The sequence below is a fragment of the Eurosta solidaginis genome, chromosome 3, assembly GCF_040869045.1.
Source record: "Eurosta solidaginis isolate ZX-2024a chromosome 3, ASM4086904v1, whole genome shotgun sequence".
Lineage (NCBI taxonomy): Eukaryota > Metazoa > Arthropoda > Insecta > Diptera > Tephritidae > Eurosta > Eurosta solidaginis.
This window is the reverse complement of record NC_090321.1, coordinates 148959547-148973445: the sequence shown is the minus strand read 5'-3', so window position 1 is coordinate 148973445 and position 13899 is coordinate 148959547.

Genomic DNA, 13899 nt, shown 5'->3' with positions numbered 1-13899 from the left:
GGGCCATAGTTCTATAGGTGGACGCCATTTAGGGATATCGCCATAAAGGTGGATCAGGGTTGACTCTAGAATTTGTTTGTAGGATATAGGTATCAAATTAAAGGTATTAATGAGGGTTTTAAAAGGGAGTGGTGGTTGTTGTATAGGTGGTCGCTTTTTCGAGATATCGCCATAAAGGTGGACCAGGGGTGACTCTAGAATGCGTTTGTACAATATGGGTATCAAACGAAAGGTGTAAATAAGTATTTTAAAAGGGAGTGGGCCTTAGTTCTATAGGTGGACGCCTTTTGGAGGTATCGCAATAAAGGTGGACCAGGGTGACTCTAAACTTTGTTTGTACGATATGGATATCAAATGAAAGGTGTTAATGAGTATTTTAAAAGGGAATAGTCCTTAGTTCCATAGGTGGACGCCGTTTCGAGATATCTCCATAAAGGTGGACCAGGGTTGACCCTAGAATTTGTTTGTACAATATTGGTATCAAAAAAAAGGCGCTAATGAGTATTTTAAAAGGGAGTGATCCTTAGTTCCATAGGTGGACGACGTTTCGAGATATCGCCATAAAGGTGGACCAGGGGTGACCCTAGAATTTGTTTGTACGATATTGGTATCAAATTAATGGTATTAATGAAGGTTTTAAAAGGGAGTGGTGGTAGTTGTATAGGTGGTCGGTTTTTCGAGATATCGCCATAAAGGTGGACCAGCGGTGGCTCTAGAATGCGTTTGTACAATATGTCTATCAAACGAAAGGTGTTAATGAGTATTTTAAAAGGGAGTGGGCCTTAGTTCTATAGGTGGACGCCGTTTCGAAATATCGCCATAAAGGTGGACCAGGGGTGACTCTAGAATGTGTTTGTACGATATGGGTATCAAATTAAAGGTATTAATGAGGGTTTTAAAAAGGAGTGGTGGTAGTTGTATATGTGAAGGCGTTTTCCAGATATCGATAAAAATGTGGACCAGGGTGACCCAGAACATCATCTGTTGGATACCGCTAATTTATTTATATATGTAATACCTGCAAAGATTTCAAGGGTTTTTTATTTCGCCCCGCAGAACTTTTTCATTTCCTTCTACTTAATATGGTAGGTGTCACAACCATTTTACAAAGTTTTTTCCAAAGTTATATTTCGCGTCAATAAACCAATCCAATGGCGGCCACCGTGGTGTGATGGTAGCGTGCTCCGCCTACCACGCCGCATGCCCTGGGTTTGAACCCAGGGGAAAGAAACATCAAAAATTTTAGAAATAAGGTTTTTAAAATAGAAGAAAATGTTTCTAAGCGGGGTCGCCCCTCGGTAGTGTTTGGCAAGCGCTCCGGGTGTATTTCTGCCATGAAAAGCTTTCAGTGAAAACTAATCTGCCTTGCAGATGCCGTTCGGAGTCGGCATAAAATCATGGCATAAAATCCCGTCCGGCCAATTTGTAGGGAAAAACAAGAGGAGCCGACGAAAATTGGAAGAGAAGCTCGGCCTTAGATCTCTTCGGAGGTTATCGCGCCTTACATTTACTTTTTTTATTTTTTAAACCAATCCAATTACCATGTTTCATCCCTTTTTTCGTATTTGGTATAGAATTGTGGCATTTATTTTATTTTTTGTAATTTTCGATATCGAAAAAGTGGCCGTGGTCATAGTCGGATTTCGTTAATTTTTAATACCAAGATAAAGTGAGTTCAGATAAGTACGTGAACTAAGTTCAGTAAAGATATCTCGATTTTTGCTCAAGTTATCGTGTTAAGGGCCATGCGGAAGGACAGACGGACGACTGTGTATAAAAACTGGGCGTGGCTTCAACCGAATTCGCCCATTTTCACAGAAAAGAGTCATAAAATCTATGCACCTACCAAATTTCAAAAGGATTGGTAAATTTTTGTTCGACTTATGGCATTAAAAGTATCCTAGACAAATTAAATGAAAAAGGGCGCAGCCACGCCCATTTTGAAATTCCCTTTTATTTTTGTATTTTGCTGCACCATATCATTACTGGAGTTGAATGTTGACATAAGTTTCTTATATACTGTAAAGATATTAAATTTTTTGTTTAAATTTTTCTTTAAAAAAATTTTTTTTTAAAAGTGGGCGTGGTCCTTCTCCGATTTTGCTAATTTTTATTAAGCGTACATAAAGTAATAGGAGTAACGTTTCTGCCAAATTTCATCATGATATCTTCAACGACTGCCAAATTACAGCTTGCAAAAGTTTTAAATTACCTTCTTTTAAAAGTGGGCGGTGCCAGGACCATTGTCCAAAATTTTACCAGTTTTCTATTCTGCGTCATAAGTTCAACTCACCTACCAAGTTTCATCGCTTTGTCTGTCTTTGGTAATGAATTATGGCACTTTTCGGTTTTTCGAAATTTTCGATATCGAAAAAGTGGGCGTGGTTAGAGTCCGATATCGTTCATTTTAAGTAGCGATCTGAGATGAGTGCTCAGGAACACACATACCAAATTTCATCAAGATACCTCAAAATTTACTCAAGTTATCGGGTTAAGGGACGGACGTACAGGCGGACGGACGGACGGACATGGCTCAATCAAATTTTTTTTCGATCCTAATGATTTTGATATATGGAAGTCTATATCTATCTCGATTCCTTTATACCTGTACAACCAACCGTTAACCAATCAAACTTAATATACTCAGTGAGCTCTGCTCAACCGGGTATAAAAATAGGTAGGTACTTTGTGTGAGGATGCAAAGCTCTACGTTTTTTGTGGTCTGAATGTAAAAACTATGACTACGAATCACGTATTTCAAAAATATATGACGTAAACGTAACTATTTGATGAAATTTGATGAATTTTGAAGCTTCTATCCGTAAAAAAGGGGCAAAAATTACATAGTATATAATATATATACCACCGATCTCTATGATTTTTTCAGACAAAAATATATGCTATATACGTAAGCATTTGGTGAAATTTGAAGCTTCTAGCTGTTAAAATGGGGCAGAAATTTCGCAAAGTTTCTTATCTGAAAATCGGTTGTATGAGATATATACTATATATACCACCGATCTCAATGATTTTTTCAGACAACAATATATACTATACACGTAAGCATTTGGTGAAATTTGAAGCTTCTAGCTGTTAAAATGGGTAAGAAATTGCGCAAAGTTTCTTATCTGAACAATCGGTTGTATGAGATATATACTATGTATACCACCGATCTCAATGATTTTTTCAGACAACAATATATGCAATATACGTAAGCATTTGGTGAAATTTGAAGCCTCTAGCTCTTAAAATAGAGCAAAAATTACGAAAAGTTTCTTATCTGAACAATCGGTTGTGGGGGATATATACTATATATACGACCGATCTCATCAATTTTTTCAGGCAAGAATATGTGCAATATACGAAATTATATGGTGAAGTTTGAAGCTTGAATCTGTTAAATTGAGTAAGATATTACAAAAATCCTCTTTTTCTGAAAAATCGGTTGTATGGAGGATATATGCTATAGTGGTCCGATCCGGCCGGTTCCGACAAATGTCTAATCGGACACCCAAATACACCCGCTCACCAAATTTTATCAAGATATCTCAAAAATTGAGGGACTAGTTTGCATACAAACAGACAGACGGACCGACGAACAGACGGGCAGACGGACATGGCTAAATCAACTCAGCTCTTCAACCTGATTATTTTGGTATACTTAATGGTGGGTCTATCTATTTTCCTTTAAGGACTTACAATTTTGGGTTTCGTAACGAAATTAATATACCATTTCATTTTCATGAAAGGTATAAAAATAGGTAGGTACTTTGTGTGAGGATGCAAAGTTTCAGGCTTTTTGTGGTCTGCGTGTAAAAACTATGACTACGAATCACGTATTTCGACAATATATGACGTAAACGTAACCATTTGATGAATATTTATGAATTTTGAAGCTTCTAGCCGTAAAAAAGGGGCAAAAAAATACAGTTTATATGGGGTATATAATATATGTACCACCGATCTCTATGTTTTTTCAGACAACAATATATACTATACACGTAAGCATATGGTGAAATTTGAAGCTTCTAGCTGTTAAAATGGGGAAGAAATTGCGCAAAGTTTCTTATCTGAACATTCGGTTAAATGAGATTTTTTCAGACAACAATATATGCTATACACGTAAACATTTGGTAAAATTTGAACATATCTAAACGATTTTTAAGATAAATATAAAATAAAAAACAGGTAGGTACTTTGTGTGAGGATGCAAAGTTTCAGGTTTTTTGTGGTCTGCGTGAAAAAATTACGACTACAAATCACGTATTTCAACAATATATGACGTAAACGTAACTATTTGATGAAATTTGATGAATTTTGAAGCTTCTAGCCGTAAAAAAGGGGTCAAAATGACAGTTTATATGAAGTATATAATATATATACCACCGATCTCTATGATTTTTTCAGACAACAATATATGCTATATACGTAAGCATATGGTGAAATTTGAACATATCTAAACGATTTTTAAGATAAATATAAAATAAAAAATAGGTAGGTAATCTGTGTGAGGATGCAAAGCTTCACGTTTTTTGTGGTCTGCATGTAAAAACTATGACTACGGATCACGTATTTCAAAAATATATGCCGTAAACGTAACTATTTGATGAAATTTGATGAATTTTGAAGCTTCTAGCCGTAAAACAGGGGCAAAAATGACAGTTTATATGAAGTATATAATATATATACCACCGATCTCTATGATTTTTTCAGACAACAATACATGCTATATACGTAAGCATTTTGTGAAATTTGAAGCTTCTAGCTGTTAAAACGGGGCAGAAATTGCGCAAAGTTTCTTATCTGAACAATCGGTTGTATGAGATATATACTATGTATTCCACCGATCTCAATGATTTTTTCAGACATCAATATATGCTATACACGTAAGCATTTGGTGAAATTTGAAGCTTATAGCTGTTAAAATGAGGCAGAAATCGCAAAAAAAAATATATATACTATATATATATATACTATATATACCATCATATATATATTATATATATCACCGATCTCTATGATTTTTTGACACAACAATACATACTATATACGTAAGCAATCGGTGAAATTTGAAGCTTATAGCTGTTAAAATGGGGTAGAAATTGCGAAAAGTTTCTTATCTGAACAATCGGTTGTATGAGATATATACTATATATACAACCGATTTCTATGATTTTTTCAGACAACAATGTATGCTATATACGTAAGCAATCGGTGAAATTTGAAGCTTATAGCTGTTAAAATGGGGTAGAAATTGCGAAAAGTTTCTTATCTGAACAATCGGTTGTATGAGTTATATACTACATATACAACCGATCTCTATGCTTTTTTTAGACAACAATATATGCTATATACGTAAGCAATCGGTGAAATTTGAAGCTTATAGCTGTTAAAATGGGGTAGAAATAGCGAAAAGTTTCTTATCTGAACAATCGGTTGTATGAGATATATACTATATATACAACCGATCTCTATGATTTTTTCAGACAACAATATATGCTATATACGTAAGTATTTTGTGAAATTTGAAGCTTCTAGCTATTAAAATGGGGCTAAAATTTGCAAAAATATATATATATATATATACTATATATATATACTATATATACCACCATTTATAAAATATATATACCACCGATCTTTATGATTTTTTCAGACAACAATATATGCTATATACGTAAGCATTCGTTGAAATTTGAAGCCGCTAGCTCTTAAAATAGGGCAGTAATTACGAAAAGTTCCTTATCTGAACAATCGGTTGTATGGGATATATACTATATATACCACCGATCTCATCAATTTTTTCAGGCAACAATACGTGCAATATACGAAAGTATATGGTGAAGTTTGAAGCTTCAATCTGTTAAATTGGGTAAGATATTACAAAAATCTTCTTTTTCTGAAAAATCGGTTGTATGGAGGATATATGCTATAGTGGTCCGATCCGGTCGGTTCCGACAAAGGTCTAATCGGACACCCAAATACACCCGCTCACCAAATTTTATCAAGATATCTCAAAAATTGAGGGACTAGTTTGCATACAAACAGACAGACGGACAGACGGACAGACGGACATGGCTAAATCAACTCAGCTCTTCAACCTGATTATTTCGGTATACTTACTGGTGGGTCTATCTATTTTCCTTTAAGGACTTACAATTTTCGGTTTCGACGAAATTAATATACCATTTCATTTTCATGAAAGGTATAAAAATAGGCAGGTACTTTGTGTGAGGATGCAAAGTTTCAGGTTTTTTGTGGTCTACGTGTAAAAGCTATGACTACGAATCACGTATTTCGACAATATATGACGTAAACGTAACCATTTGATGAATATTTATGAATTTTGAAGCTTCTAGCCGTAAAAAAGGGGCAAAAAAATACAGTTTATATGGGGTATATAATATATGTACCACCGATCTCTATGATTTTTTCAGACAACAATATATGCTATATACGTAAGCATTCGTTGAAATTTGAAGCCTCTAGCTCTTAAAATAGGGCAGCAATTACGAAAAGTTTCTTATCTGAGCAATCGGTTGTGGGGGATATATACTATATATACGACCGATCTCATCAATTTTTTCAGGCAACAATATGTGCAATATACGAAATCATATGGTGAAGTTTGAAGCTTCAATTTGTTAAATTGAGTAAGATATTACAAAAATCCTCTTTTTCTGAAAAATCGGTTGTATGGAGGATATATGCTATAGTTGTCCGATCCGGCCGGTTCCGACCAATGTCTAATCGGACACCCAAATACACCCGCTCACCAAATTTTATCAAGATATCTCAAAAATTTAGGGACTAGTTTGCATACAAACAGACAGACGGACAGACGGACAGAAGGACATGGCTAAATCAACTCAGCTCTTCAACCTGATTATTTCGGTATACTTAATGGTGGGTCTATCTATTTTCCTTTAAGGACTTACAATTTTGGGTTTCGTGACGAAATTAATATACCATTTCATTTTCACGAAAAGTATAAAAATAGGTAGGTACTTCGTGTGAGGGTGCAAAGCTTCACATTTTTTGTGGTCTGAATGTAAAAGCTATGACTACGAATCACGTATTTCAAAAATATGTGACGTAAACGTTACTATTTGATGAAAATTGATGAATTTTGAAGCTTCTACCCGTATAAAAGAGGCAAAAATGACAGTTTATATGAAGTATATAATATATATACCACCGATCTCTATGATTTTTTCAGACAAAAATATATGCTATATACGTAAGCATTTGGTGAAATTTGAAGCTTCTAGCTGTTAAAATGGGGCAGAAATTGCGCAAAGTTTCTTATCTGAACAATCGGTTGTTTGAGATATATACTATGTATACTAGCGATCTCAATGATTTTTTCAGACATCAATATATTCTATACACGTAAGCATTTGGTGAAATTTGAAGCTTCTAGCTGTTAAAATGGGGCCGAAATCGCAAAAAAGAAAAAATATATATATACTATATATACCATTATATATATATTATATATATCACCGATCTGTATGATTTTTTGGCGCAACAATATATACTATATGCGTAAGCAATCGGTGAAATTTGAAGCTTATAGCTGTTAAAATGGGGTAGAAATTGCGAAAAGTTTCTTATCTGAACAATCGGTTGTATGAGATATATACTATATATACAACCGATCTCTATGATTTTTCCAGACAACAATATATGCCATATACGTAAACATTCGGTGAAATTTGAAGCTTCTAGCTGTTAAAATGGGGCTAAAATTCCGAAAATATATATATATACTATATATATATACTATATATACCACCATATATATACTATATATTCCACCGATCTGTATGATTTTTTCAGACAACAATACATGCTATATACGTAAGCATACGTTGAAATTTGAAGCCTCTAGCTTTTAAAATAGGGCAGTAATTACGAAAAGTTTCTTATCTGAACAATCGGTTGTGTGGGATATATACTATATATACGACCGATCTCATCAATTTTTTCAGGCAACAATATGTGCAATATACGAAATCATATGGTGAAGTTTGAAGCTTCAATTTGTTAAATTGAGTAAGATATTACAAAAATCCTCTTTTTCTGAAAAATCGGTTGTATGGAGGATATATGCTATAGTGGTTCGATCCGGCCGGTTCCGACAAATGTCTAATCGGACACCCAAATACACCCGCTCACCAAATTTTATCAAGATATCTCAAAAATTGAGGGACTAGTTTGCATACAAACAGACAGACGGACATGGCTAAATCAACTCAGCTCTTCAACATGATTATTTCGGTATACTTAATGGTGGGTCTATCTATTTTCCTTTAATGACTTACAATTTTGGGTTTCGTGACGAAATTAATATACCATTTCATTTTAATGAAAGTTATTAAAATAGGTAGGTACTTTGTGTGAAGATGCAAAGTTTCAGGTTTTTTGTGGTCTGCGTGTAAAAACTATGACTACGAATCACGTATTTCAACAATATATGACGTAACCGTAACTATTTGATGAAATTTTATGAATTTTGAAGCTTCTAGCCGTAAAAAAGGGGCAAAAAAATACATTATATATGGGGTATATAATATATGTACCACCGATCTCTATGATTTTTTCAGACAACAATATATGCTATATACGTAAGCATTTGGTAAAATTTGAAGCTTCTAGCTGTTAAAATGGGGCAGAAATTTCGCAAAGTTTCTTATCTGAACAATCGGTTGTATGAGATATATACTATATATACCACCGATCTCAATGCTTTTTCAGACAACAATATATACTATACACCTAAGCATTTGGTGAAATTTGAAGCTTCTAGCTGTTAAAATGGGGAAGAAATTGCGAAAAGTTTCTTAACTGAACAATCGGTTGTATGAGATTATATATACCACTGGTCTCTATGATTTTTTCAGACAACAATATATGCTATACACGTAAACATTTGGTGAAATTTGAACATATCTAAACGTTTTTTAAGATAAATATAAAATAAAAAATTGGTAGGTACTTTGTATGAGGATGCAAAGCTTCACGTTTTTTGTGGTCTGCATGTAAAAACAATGACTACGAATCACGTATTTCAAAAATATATGACGTAAACGTAACTATTTGATGAATTTTGAGGCTTCTATCCGTAAAAAAGGGGCAAAAATGACAGTTTATATGAAGTATATAATATATATACCACCGATCTCTATGATTTTTTCAGACAAAAATATATGCTATATATGTAAGTAAGCATTTGGTGAAATTTGAAAGTTTCTTATCTGAACAATCGGTTGTATGAGATATATACTATATATACCACCGATCTCAATGATTTTTTCAGACAACAATATATACTCTAAACGTAAGCATTTGGTGAAATTTGAAGCTTTTAGCTGTTAAAATGGGGAAGAAATTGCGCAAAGTTTCTTATCTGAACAATCGGTTGTATGAGATATATACTATGTATACCACCGACCTCAATGATTTTTTCAGACATCAATATATGCTATACTCGTAAGCATTTGGTGAAATTTGAAGCTTTTAGCTTTTAAAATGGGACAGAAATTGCGCAAAGTTTCTTATCTGAACAATCGGTTGTATGAGATATATACTATATATACCACCGATCTCTATGATTTTTTCACACAACAATATATACTATATATTTTGAAGCTTCTATCCGTAAAAAAGGGGCAAAAATGACAGTTTATATGAAGTATATAATATATATGCCACCGATCTCTATGATTTTTTCAGACAAAAATATATGCTATATACGTACGCAATCGGTGAAATTTGAAGCTTATAGCTGTTAAAATGGGGTAGAAATTACAAAAAGTTTCTTATATGAACAATCGGTTGTATGAGATATATACTATATATACGATCGATCTCATCAATTTTTTCAGACAACAATATACGCCATATACGTAAGCATTCGGTGAAATTTGAAGCTTCTAGCTGTTAAAATGGGGCTGCGAAAATATATATATATACTATATATACGACCGATCTCATCAATTTTTTCAGGCAACAATATGTGCAATGTACGAAATTATATGGTGAAGTTTGAAGCTTCAATCTGTTAAATTGAGTAAGATATTACAAAAATCCTCTTTTTCTGAAAAATCGATTGTATGGACGATATATGTTATAGTGGTCCGATCCGGCCGGTTCCGACAAAGGTCTAATCGGACACCCAAATACACCCGCTCACCAAATTTTATCAAGATATCTCAAAAATTTAGGGACTAGTTTGCATACAAACAGACAGACGGACAGACGGACAGAAGGACATGGCTAAATCAACTCAGCTCTTCAACCTGATTATTTCGGTATACTTAATGGTGGGTCTATCTATTTTCCTTTAAGGACTTACAATTTTGGGTTTCGTGACGAAATTAATATACCATTTCATTTTCACAAAAAGTATAAAAATAGGTAGGTACTTCGTGTGAGGGTGCAAAGCTTCACATTTTTTGTGGTCTGAATGTAAAAGCTATGACTACGAATCACGTATTTCAAAAATATGTGACGTAAACGTTACTATTTGATGAAAATTGATGAATTTTGAAGCTTCTACCCGTATAAAAGAGGCAAAAATGACAGTTTATATGAAGTATATAATATATATACCACCGATCTCTATGATTTTTTCAGACAAAAATATATGCTATATACGTAAGCATTTGGTGAAATTTGAAGCTTCTAGCTGTTAAAATGGGGCAGAAATTGCGCAAAGTTTCTTATCTGAACAATCGGTTGTTTGAGATATATACTATGTATACTAGCGATCTCAATGATTTTTTCAGACATCAATATATTCTATACACGTAAGCATTTGGTGAAATTTGAAGCTTCTAGCTGTTAAAATGGGGCCGAAATCGCAAAAAAGAAAAAATATATATATACTATATATACCATTATATATATATTATATATATCACCGATCTGTATGATTTTTTGGCGCAACAATATATACTATATGCGTAAGCAATCGGTGAAATTTGAAGCTTATAGCTGTTAAAATGGGGTAGAAATTGCGAAAAGTTTCTTATCTGAACAATCGGTTGTATGAGATATATACTATATATACAACCGATCTCTATGATTTTTCCAGACAACAATATATGCCATATACGTAAACATTCGGTGAAATTTGAAGCTTCTAGCTGTTAAAATGGGGCTAAAATTCCGAAAATATATATATATACTATATATATATACTATATATACCACCATATATATACTATATATTCCACCGATCTGTATGATTTTTTCAGACAACAATACATGCTATATACGTAAGCATACGTTGAAATTTGAAGCCTCTAGCTTTTAAAATAGGGCAGTAATTACGAAAAGTTTCTTATCTGAACAATCGGTTGTGTGGGATATATACTATATATACGACCGATCTCATCAATTTTTTCAGGCAACAATATGTGCAATATACGAAATCATATGGTGAAGTTTGAAGCTTCAATTTGTTAAATTGAGTAAGATATTACAAAAATCCTCTTTTTCTGAAAAATCGGTTGTATGGAGGATATATGCTATAGTGGTCCGATCCGGCCGGTTCCGACAAATGTCTAATCGGACACCCAAATACACCCGCTCACCAAATTTTATCAAGATATCTCAAAAATTGAGGGACTAGTTTGCATACAAACAGACAGACGGACAGACGGACATGGCTAAATCAACTCAGCTCTTCAACATGATTATTTCGGTATACTTAATGGTGGGTCTATCTATTTTCCTTTAATGACTTACAATTTTGGGTTTCGTGACGAAATTAATATACCATTTCATTTTAATGAAAGTTATTAAAATAGGTAGGTACTTTGTGTGAAGATGCAAAGTTTCAGGTTTTTTGTGGTCTGCGTGTAAAAACTATGACTACGAATCACGTATTTCAACAATATATGACGTAACCGTAACTATTTGATGAAATTTTATGAATTTTGAAGCTTCTAGCCGTAAAAAAGGGGCAAAAAAATACATTATATATGGGGTATATAATATACGTACCACCGATCTCTATGATTTTTTCAGACAACAATATATGCTATATACGTAAGCATTTGGTAAAATTTGAAGCTTCTAGCTGTTAAAATGGGGCAGAAATTTCGCAAAGTTTCTTATCTGAACAATCGGTTGTATGAGATATATACTATATATACCACCGATCTCAATGCTTTTTCAGACAACAATATATACTATACACCTAAGCATTTGGTGAAATTTGAAGCTTCTAGCTGTTAAAATGGGGAAGAAATTGCGAAAAGTTTCTTAACTGAACAATCGGTTGTATGAGATTATATATACCACTGGTCTCTATGATTTTTTCAGACAACAATATATGCTATACACGTAAACATTTGGTGAAATTTGAACATATCTAAACGTTTTTTAAGATAAATATAAAATAAAAAATTGGTAGGTACTTTGTATGAGGATGCAAAGCTTCACGTTTTTTGTGGTCTGCATGTAAAAACAATGACTACGAATCACGTATTTCAAAAATATATGACGTAAACGTAACTATTTGATGAATTTTGAGGCTTCTATCCGTAAAAAAGGGGCAAAAATGACAGTTTATATGAAGTATATAATATATATACCACCGATCTCTATGATTTTTTCAGACAAAAATATATGCTATATATGTAAGTAAGCATTTGGTGAAATTTGAAGCTTCTAGCTGTTAAAATGGGGCAGAAATTGCGCAAAGTTTCTTATCTGAACAATCGGTTGTATGAGATATATACTATATATACCACCGATCTCAATGATTTTTTCAGACAACAATATATACTATACACGTAAGCATTTGGTGAAATTTGAAGCTTCTAGCTGTTAAAATGGGGAAGAAATTGCGCAAAGTTTCTTATCTGAACAATCGGTTGTATGAGATATATACTATGTATACCACCGATCTCAATGATTTTTTCAGACATCGATATATGCTATACACGTAAGCATTTGGTGAAATTTAATGCTTCTAGCTGTTATAATGGGACCGAAATCGCAAAAAACAATATATATATACTATATATATATACTATATATACCATTATATATATATTATATATATCACCGATCTCTATTATTTTTTGACGCAACAATATATACTATATACGTAAGCAATCGGTGAAATTTGAAGCTTATAGCTGCTAAAATGGGGTAGAAATTGCGAAAATCTATCTATCTATCTAAATTGAGGGACTAGTTTGCATACAAACAGACAGACGGACAGACGGACATGGCTAAATCAACTCAGCTCTTCAACATGATTATTTCGGTATACTTAATGGTGGGTCTATCTATTTTCCTTTAAGGACTTACAATTTTGGGTTTCGTGACGAAATTAATATACCATTGCATTTTCATGAAAGGTATAAAAATAGGTAGGTACTTTGTGTGAGGATGCAAAGTTTCAGGTGGTCTGCGTGTAAAAACTATGACTACGAATCACGTATTTCGACAATATATGACGTAAACGTAACTATTTGATGATATTTTATGAATTTTGAAGCTTCTAGCCGTAAAAAAGGGGCAAAAAAATACAGTTTATATGGGGTATATAATATATGTACCACCGATCTCTATGATTTTTTTAGACAACAATATATGCTATATACGTAAGCATTTGGTAAAATTTGAAGCTTCTAGCTGTTAAAATGGGCCAGAAATTTCGCAAAGTTTCTTATCTGAACAATCGGTTGTATGAGATATATACTATATATACCACCGATCTTAATGATTTTTTCAGACAACAATATATACTATACACGTAAGCATTTGGTGAAATATGAAGCTCCTAGCTGTTAAAATGGGGAAGAAATTGCGCAAAGTTTCTTATCTGAACAATCGGTTGTATGAGATTATATATACCACCGGTCTCTATAATTT